Genomic DNA, 9,904 nt, shown 5'->3' with positions numbered 1-9,904 from the left:
TGGGAAGCTGGTGGGTAGACTAGGTGGCAGGGGAACAGCATTTAATGTCCTTTGGAGTTTGTAATATGATTGACACCTCTTGAATACTTGGGTGAATAAGACACAGTTTATAGTCCTTGAAGTGGCGAGCAACTTCGGGCACCTTTTTTCATGTCAAAGTTAAATGTTTGCGAGGGGAGAAGAAAAAAGGAAACAAACGTTTATGAAATATCTAACATATAGTACATGGTTTTTAAATTCATCGGGGCTTCCCTGATGGCTCAGATAGTAAAGAATTTGCCTGCAATGCAGGAGACGTGGGTTTGATCTCTGGGACGGGAAGATCCTCTGGGGAAGGGAATGGCAACCCACTCCAGTATTCTTGCCTGGAGAATCCCATGGACAGACAAACCAGATGAGCTACAGTCCACAGGGTCACAAAGGGTCGGACACGACTGAGAGACTAACACTTTCATTTACATTCATTATATTATTTAATTTTCAAAATGACCTCATGAGGTTGGGATTATTGTTCCAAACATGCAGATCAGGGAGGTGACATTTAGAGAGATTAGCCTGTCTGCTGTTCTACTGCTAATCAGGAGGGCGGTGCCAATAGCACCTATCTGGATGCAAATTGTGTGCAGGGTTCTTTGTCCCATATCCCCCAGCTTTCTGGTTTTACCATTTTACCGAGCAAAAGCCTCCATTCATAGGTCTACCTGAAGCTTTCAAAGTACATAACCAAATCCAAAAGGTGAAGTTGCCCTTTTCTGGATAATAAAATTCAACTTCAAATTTAATCAAGCAAGTGCTTACTAAATACCTTTTATCCATCAGGCTTTATGGCTACTGGAGGTTCAATTGGGGACCTCATGTGCTACATTCAGGATAAGAAAGAAAGCAATACTGTTGTGGGAAATGTGTTATTTAGACCAGAATGACATGGACTGGCTGTGTCTGCATAAAGTCAATCAAGGGAAGAGGAGGAGGGTGACCTGATGAATTACTGCAGAAGAGAAACTCACGATTCCTTACCAGACTCCAAACGAAGGGTAATGTGACAAATAAAGAAAAATGACCAGGTTCACAGCATGGCGCAAAGAGTGTCAATCCACAGAAAATTCAGCAACAGGGAAAACACACAAGGGTCTCTTTTAATCAGCTCCATCACAGGCCCAGCCCAGGGCCTGCAGCAGAGTAGACTCCAGAATTGCTGATCCCAAGTTCAATGAGGTTCTTAAAAGTGTATCTAGGCCCACAGCGGGTGGCCCACACTCCCTGCAGCACACGTCACACTCAAGTGAACTCCATTCAGTCTGCCCTGCAAAGGAAAGCTTAAAATGAGAAACCAAACCTGGACACTTCCAGCTCACAGGACGCTCTTAGATTCCTCTCAAGTTATTAACAGAGAAATGTATTTGTCTATTAATAATCATCCAACAATTATATATTTATAGGAAATATGCCTCATTCCGAAGTATTACATCCTCTAGTTTTATCATGAAGAGATCCTAAAGATTTGTGAAGGTAAAATGACTCTGATGTCCCTTCAGTTCAGTTCAGTTCAGGCGCTTAGTCGTGTCCGACTCTTTGCGACCCCATGGACTGCAGCACACCAGGCCTCCCTGTCCATCACCAACTCCTGCAGCTTACCCAAACTCATGTCCATTCTGTTGGTGATGCCATCCAACCATCTCATCCTCTGTCCTCCCCTTCTCTTCCTGCCCTCAAACTTTCCCAGCATCAAGGTCTTTTCAAATGAGTCAGCTCTTTGCATCAGGTGGCCAAAGTATTGGAGTTTCAGCTTCAACATCAGTCCTTCCAATGAACACCCAGGACTGATCTCCCTTAGGATGGACTGATTGGATCTCCTTGAAGTCCAAGGTACTCTCAAGAGTCTTCTACAACACCACAGTTCAAAAGCGTCAGTTCTTCAACCCTCAGCTTTCTTTATAGTCCACCTCTCACATCCACACATGACCACTGGAGAAACTGTAGCCTTGACTAGACGGACCTTTGTGGGCAAAGTAATGTCTCTTTTTAATATGCTGTCTAGGTTGGTCATAACTTTCCTTCCAAGGAGTAAGTGTCTTTTGATTTCATGGCTGCAATCACCATCTGCAGTGATTTTGGAGCCCCCTAAAATAAAGTCAGCCATTGTTTCCCCATCTACTTGCCATGAAGTGATGGGACAGAATGCCATGATCTTAGTTTTCTGAATGCTGAGCTTTAAGCCAACTTTTTCACTCTACTCTTTCACTTTCATCAAGAGGTTCTTTAGTTCCTCTTCACTTTCTGCCATAGGGTGGTGTCATCTGCATATCTGAAGTTATTGATATTTCTCCCAGCAATCTTGATTCCAGCTTGTGCTTCATCCAGCCCAGCATTCTCATGATGTACTCTGCATATAAGTTAAATAAGCAGAGTGACAATACACAGCCTTGACGTACTCTTTTCCTATTTGGAACCAGTCTGTTGTTCCATGTCTAGTTCTAACTGTTGCTTCCTGACCTGCATACAGGTCTCAAAAGGCAGGTCAGGTGTTCTGGTATTCCCATCTCTTTCAGAATTTTCCACAGTTTATTGTGATCCACATAGTCAAAGGCTTTGGCATAGTCAATAAAACAGACATAGATGTTTTTCTGAAACTCTCTTGCTTTTTCCATGATCCAGCAGATGTTGGCAATTGGATCTCTGGTTCCTCTGCCTTTTCTAAAACCAGCTTGAACATCTAGAATTTCATGGTTCACATATTGCTAAAGCCTGGTTGGAGAATTTTGAGCATTACTTTACTAGCGTGTGAGATGAGTGCAATTGTGCAGTACTTTGAGCATTCTTTGGCATTGCCTTTCTTTGGGATTGGAATGAAAACTGACCTTTTCCAGTCCTGTGGCCACTGCTGAGTTTTCCAAATTTGCTGACATATTGAGTGCAGCACTTTCACAGCATCATCTTTCAGGATTTGAAATAGCTCAACTAGAATTCCATCACCTCCACTAGCTTTTTTGTAGTGATGCTTCCTAAGGCCCACTTGATTTCACATTCCAGGATATCTGGCTCTAGGTGAGTGATCACACCATCATGATTATCTGGGTCGTGAAGCTCTTTTTTGCATAGTTCTTCTGTGTATTCTTGCCACCTCTTCTTAATATCTTCTGCTTCTGTTAGATCCATACCATTTCTGTCCTTTATCGAGCCCATCTTTGCATGAAATGTTCCCTTAGTATCTCTAATTTTCTTGAAGAGATCTCTAGTCTTTCCCATTCTATTGTTTTCTTCTATTTCTTTGCATTGATCGCTGAGGAAGGCTTTCTTATCTCTCCTTGCTCTTCTTTGGAGCTCTGCATTCAGATGCCTATATCTTTCCTTTTCTCCTTTGCTTTTCACTTCTCTTCTTTTCACAGCTATTTGCAATGCCTCCTCAGACAGCTATTTAGACTTTTTGCATTTCTTTTTCTTGGGGACAGTCTTGCTCCCTGTGTCCTGTAAAATGTCATGAACCTCTGTCCATAGTTCATCAGGCACTCTATCATATCTAGTCCCTTAAATCTATTTCTCACTTCCACTGTATAATCATAAGGGGTTTGATTTAGGTCATACCTTAATGGTCTAGTAGTTTCCCCTACTTTCTTCAATTCAAGTCTGAATTTGGCAATAAGGAGTTCATGATCTGAGCCACAGTCAGCTCCTGGTCTTTTTTTTTTTTTTTTCTGATGGTATAGAGCTTCTCCATCTTTGGCTGCAAATAATACAATCAATCTGATTTGGGTGTTGGCCATCTGGTGATGTCCATGTGTAGAGTCTTCTCTTGTGTTGTTGGAAGAGGGTGTTTGCTATGACCAGTGCATTCTCTTGGAAAAACTCTATTAGCTTTTTGCCCTGCTTCATTCTGTACTCCAAGGCCAAATTTGCCTGTTACTCCAGGTGTTTCTTGGAGAAAGCAATGACACCCCACTCCAGCACTCTTGCCTGGAAAATCCCGTGGATGGAGGAGCCTGGTGGGCTGCAGTCCATGGGGTCGCTAAGAGTCGGACACGACTGAGCGAGTCCACTTTCACTTTTCACTTTCATGCACTGGAGAAGAAAATGGCAACCACTCCAGTGTTCTTGCCTAGAGAATCCCAGGGATGGGGAAGCCTGGTGGGCTGCCATCTCTGGGGTTGCACAGAGTCGGACATGACTGAAGTGACTTAGCAGTAGCAGCAATCCGATGTTTCTTGACTTCCTACTTTTGTATTCCAGTCCCCTATAATGAAAAGGACATCTTTTTTGGGTATTAGTTCTAAAAGGTCTTGTGGGTCTTCATAGAACCATTCAACTTCAGCTTCTTCAGCGAGATGTGGCATCTTAAATGGCCCAACTCTTCTACAATCTGAGGGAGAAGAGCCAGAGTAGGAAAGACAGAAATACATGTTGTATAATTTTAAGTCACTTGCCCATGATTGAAAGCTTAATAAGCATGTTCATCTTAGGAGAAAATGGCGATGATGAAATTTCTTTGTGCTTATGTTACCATCTCTCCACCAAAGACCTTAAAATTAACTCTCAATAGTGCCTAAAAAATTGATAAAACCAGTAGAACTCTTCCTAAAAATGTTGAGGCCTCCTTTGTTATAGTAAAAGTGTGGAAAAGAAAAAAAAAGATCTGGGAAGGAAAATTCTAAGGCAAAATTAATTTCATTAATTAATACCATCTGGGCTTGTAGGTGATAGGAAGTGATAGCATTTGGTAAGTAAGACGCTTGGAAATTCAGAATTTTTAAAATAGCAGTATTCAATTTTTCAGTTTATAAAAAGACAATAGCAATTTAAAAAAAAAAGCATTCACTATTTATTGCGTGCTATGTGCCATGCATTGATCTGACCTAAACTCTAAAATAACAATTTCTCTTAATGCTTAGACTTTACTAACCCCATGTGTATGAGGGACACATTTAGAGCAGTCAACTACCTTTGCCTATCAACCGACAGCCAGAGAGTTTTGATGGTTCCTTAAGCTGTTGGGAAGATTTGTTCATACAGGTGGTCTCACTGTGTTTTTTCACTGGGGTACATGGTTAAGTTAAATAGCTGACCTTGGCCTATTTTTGCAAAAAAAAAAAAACAACAGCTATAATTTACTGAAAGTCTACTGTGAACCAGTGTCTTCTCATATTGTTACTATAGTTCAGTCACTAAGTCATGTCAAGCTCTTTGTAACCACATGAACTGTAGCCCACCAGCCTCCTTTGTCCATGGGATTCTCCACGCAAGACTACTAGAGTGGGTTGCAATTTCCTTCTCCAGGGGATCTTCCTGGACTGGGGATCGAACTCTTGTCTCCTGTACTGGCAGGTGTTTTCTTTACCATCTAAGCCACCAGGGAAGCTGCATCTTCTCTTATATCATCTGTTAATTTTCACCAAAATATCTGCCAGAAAGGCTTTATCTTTTCCTTTTCAAAGAGGAGGAAACTGAGGCTTATATTGCTGGAAAGTGTTGGAACCAGGAGTCAAACATAACTTTGGCCTCAAAGCTTGTTCCTTTTATGTTCCAGGCCCAAGTTCCTCCTGCAGATCATGCCAAATGCCTGACCTGCTTGCCCAGGACAGACTCCCCTAGTGGAAGGTACACAGTCAATGCCCTTGGCATGAGACCCCAGCCTTCTTGGTTTCAAGAGAGCCTCAGTCCTAGTTACTTACTTTTTTTTTTTGGTCATCTTCTGATACTTAGCCAGAGACCCTGAAGTTGCATCTTCTACTTGTGACTCACTCTGTTTTTCTGTTTTGCTCCTTATTAATAAAAATAACTGACAAAACAAACAGGAGGACAAGCCACAAAATATGAACAGACAACACATACCCACAGCTTCTCTTTTTTTTTTGTTTTATTCTGTTTTCTTTCCCATTTTAGACACACTGGGTGGTTAACAAAATCTACCAGAATATATCTTACTTATTTTCAGGATCTGTCAGAAAACTGTTATGTTGTTTTGGATCTTGAGTCGGCTTCCTCACCCACACCCTTGTTTGGATGAGGTGAGCCCAAGAATAAGAGAATCAGCAGTTGCTTGGTTGCTATTTCCATAGAGAGGAAGTGGTTAGACATCACTCTAATGGAGAAGCTCTCCTCCTTAATCCGGGATGACTGAGGATGCTGGAGCTCTCTGGTCAGCTCTGGAGCCAGCAGCCTGCCTCATCTCCCTGCCTTTAGTTCCCTGCTTCATCCCTTAACACAATGAGCTCATTTGTTTACTGCTTTTCTTTCCTATTATGCAGTAAGCTTTATGACAATGGGGACCAAGGTTCCAGTTTTCATTTCTTTCTAGCAACAATTGGTTTTCAGCCAAAGGTAGTGGGAAAAATATTAAGAAGATAAATAAGTTGTATGAGTTCAAGGACTTGACAAGGAATTTGGACTTTATCTTATAGTCCAGTGGTTCTCAATTTTCCCCCTACTCTACACATAACGAATGTGATCCACTCCTACTAGTAATTCTTATTCTCTTCTTGAGTACATGTTGGGGAGAATGGTGAGCGAGCAGGCAGAGAGCAGTCATGTACTTAGAATCTCCAAAGAGAGGCATTTTTGGAAAAAAATCTCTTAGTGAATTGTGGAAACCATTTCCCCAGCCACCACCAAGGGCAGTGAAGAGAAGGAAGAGTCAATGAAATTTTTGACTGGGAGCAGGGAAATAGGAAGAAGCCTTTTTGGAATGACCTTGTTCAAGTGTCCTAGGTTAGTATGGGCCTGAAATCAGAGACAGAAGGAGATTGTAGTCAGCTTATTTAAATGCTATAAAAATCTGGGCTATATTGTTGATAGAGTCCCAAAGAGGAAGGGTGAAAATGAGAACTACTTTGAAGGAAAAATTGATAGGAGGAAGAAAAGAACAGTGACCACTACATTTAGAAAATTTGAGCTTTGCTGATTGAGGAAGAATAATTCTACTAACAGAATTAGGGTAGGAGAAGGAAGATGCTCATTTAGGGCAAAGGAACATTGAGTTTTCCCTTACTTTCTTAAGTTGGTACCAGTAGAATTAACTATTGTTGAATTTTCATTTTTGCAAAAAGTTTTGGAGTCAAGTGTTCCTCCTTACAAATATTTAGTTTTGAGAGTGTTTAGTTTGCTAGGTTTGTGAAAAGCCAACTCTTTGGAAAGAACCAGATGCTGGGAAAGATTGAAGGCAAAAGGAGAAGGGAGAGTGACAGAGGATAAGATGGTTGGATAGCATCAGTGACTCAATGGACTTGAATCTTAGCAAACTCAGGGAGGCAGTAGAGGCCAGAGGAACCTGGCATGCCTCAGTCCATGGGGCAGCAAAGAGACGGACACGACTTAGCGACTAAACAACAACAAAAGTTTGCTAGATATAGATAATTTGATGACACCAAAACCCATTTTACACAAATTTGTTCCTCTGTGAACTAAGACCATTTTATTTACCACATAATCTTTCTTTGTTGATGTTAGCATATGAAAGCTTATACCTAATCAAAATACTTATAAGTAAGGACAGGTGGACTTGGTCAAATTCCCTTAAGGTCAGATTCCTGTCTATAGATCAGTTTTTATAACTCAGATTACCATCCTTTCTTTTATAGGAAAGATAGTCCATGGCTTACTGTGGCAGATACTCTTCAAAGACAGCTGTCGACAAATCCTCCCTTTATCTTTGCACATGCCACTTTTTCCATCAAGAGGTGGATTTTATTTCCCTTCCCCTGAACCAGTAGGTTTGTGCAGGCTTCAGCCAATAGGTTTAGGGGCAGAAATGATGCATGGCCTATTCTGGGCTTCACCGTTTACAGCAAGGTAGCTTCTGCTTTTTCTGTCTTGGAATCCAGCTGGCATGCTATAAGGAACCCTAGGCTATTCTGCTTAAGAGGAAGGTCTTGAGGAAAGGCTGTCGATGATCAGAAACCATGCAGAAAGAAAAGGCATGTGAAGGAGAACCAAAATGCCCCATCAAGAGCCGGCACCACAACCAACTCCTACATAGACGAGGAAGGGCTTCTTGGAGCTTCCAGCCCAGCAGCTCCACCTGCTGGTGGTTACCTGAGTGACTCCGCCACCATCACAAGGGGCAGAGGCACTTCCCAGTAAATTGACAAAATTAGCAGTGAGACTAGATCACTGTTTAGGGTGGTTTGTTACATAGCAGTCAGTAACATACACTTACATACCTGAAATTCCTTTTTATCATGTAACACTAAACAGATAAAAATAAATCTTAAAATATAGGTCATAATGTATAAGGGAGGTAAGTTTTCTCCTCTACTTTCTTTTGGTTTCCAGCTGGGACTGACATGAGACAGGTTAACAGGAGGAAAGCATACACATTTTATCAAATTTTACATCTGCAGGGTGTCCCCACAGAAAAATGAAGACTCAAAGATGTGGCTGGGCCTAAGTGCTTATATACTAGGTTGAATAAACAAAGAGTGGTGATTTTGGAAAAGTAACTACAAAATCTGGGAAGACTAAAAGAAGATAAGAATTATTTTAACAAGGTCTGTTTGTACCTGTTTCTCTTGGCCTTGATTCCTCATCTCTTTCCTCCTGGTGTAGGGACAGCATCCTTCATATGGGAATTTCATATCCTGCTACTGGGAAGGAAAAAGGAAGGTCAAAACAACCTTCTTGCATCTGCTGTTTTTTTCAATTTCCTCTAAATCAAAATAATCAATATGCCAAAGCAGCATATTTCGGGGTTTTGTGTTTTGAATCTCTTCAAATGCACGATAATAATACAAGCACTTAGTGAACCTGCCACATTATAGCTAGAACATTTTCAAAGTCATTGGAGCTAAATCTGTGACCCAATCAGAGGTAATCACTATCCTCAATTCTTTATTGATTATCTCTTTGCTTAAAAAATAAAATAGCATTATCAGGACTTCCCTGGTAGAGCAGTGGATAAGAATCTGCCTGCCAATGCAGAGGACACAGGTTCAATCCCTGGTCTGAGAAGATTCCACATGCCATGGAACAACTAACCCGTGTGCCACAAGTACTAAGCTGCGTGCTCTAGAGCCGTTCTCTGCAATAAGAGAAGCCATCGCAATGAGAAGCCCATGCACCGCAACGAGAAGCCCATGCACCGCAACAAGGAGTAGCCCCTGCTCGCAACACCAGAGAAAGCCCGTGCGCAGCAATGAAGACCCTGGCTCTCTCTGTCCTCCACTTCTTGCTGCTCAGAGTGTGGTCCCTGGAGCAGCAGCAGTAGCGCTCCTTGGGAGCTTGTCAGAAGTGCTAAAATTCAGGCCCCGCCCTGACTTATCGAATCACCCACGTATTAACAAGATCTCCAAGTGATATGCAGACGCACTGGAGTTTCAGGAGCAGGGTCAGCCAAGCTGGGGTTCACAAATCTGTGGGTGCATGTGTAGGGGGGAAGCTTCCTGGGAATGAGAAAAATGAACCATCAAGGGGTTCATTTTCACCAAGGAAAGGCTTCCTCACCGAACACATCGTAGAGGGGAAGTTGGACATAAAAGTACAGCAGACTTTTATTTATCCTTCACGTTATGAGAGCGAGTTCATGTTGTGCTTGTTCAGATTACCAAGGGCCAGCATTTATGTAAGGCTAGTTTATTTCCTTCCTTTCTATATTTAGAAAAAGCTATTCCTCAAAGCCTGACCTGTTTCAGAATCACCCGGGCTGCTTGTGTCCCACAGCTGATGAACTGGGGCTGTACTTTTAATAAGCATCCTGGGGGACCCCTTTGGACACTAACATTTAAGAAGACTCACTGAGCATTCCCTAGGTCCCCAAACTTTGCCCTGATGCTGCTATTTCTTTCTCATGACACTATTTCCTTATCATTATCCAGAAGTTGGTCATGTCAGAGACCAGGGGAGAGGGGAAGACCAATGTGGGAGGAAAAGTGAAAGTGAAAGACATTCAGTCGTGTCCGACTCTTTGTGACCCCATAGA

General features: G+C 42.0%; 1 long non-coding RNA gene across 1 annotated transcript; it reads right to left on the bottom strand.

Moving 5' to 3' along the window:
- Window positions 1-1,116: 1,116 nt before the first annotated feature.
- On the bottom strand, window positions 1,117-8,574 carry LOC139183531 (uncharacterized). The gene is made up of 2 exons (XR_011567024.1): window positions 8,490-8,574; window positions 1,117-1,303 (listed from the first exon to the last, which is right to left on the bottom strand). It is a non-coding gene; the product is annotated as an uncharacterized lncRNA (long non-coding RNA).
- Between the last annotated feature and the right edge of the window lie 1,330 nt (window positions 8,575-9,904).

The sequence above is a fragment of the Bos indicus genome, chromosome 6, assembly GCF_029378745.1.
Source record: "Bos indicus isolate NIAB-ARS_2022 breed Sahiwal x Tharparkar chromosome 6, NIAB-ARS_B.indTharparkar_mat_pri_1.0, whole genome shotgun sequence".
NCBI lineage: Eukaryota > Metazoa > Chordata > Mammalia > Artiodactyla > Bovidae > Bos > Bos indicus.
The sequence above is the reverse complement of the archived record's forward strand: the minus strand, read 5'-3'. Positions and strand labels throughout refer to the sequence as shown.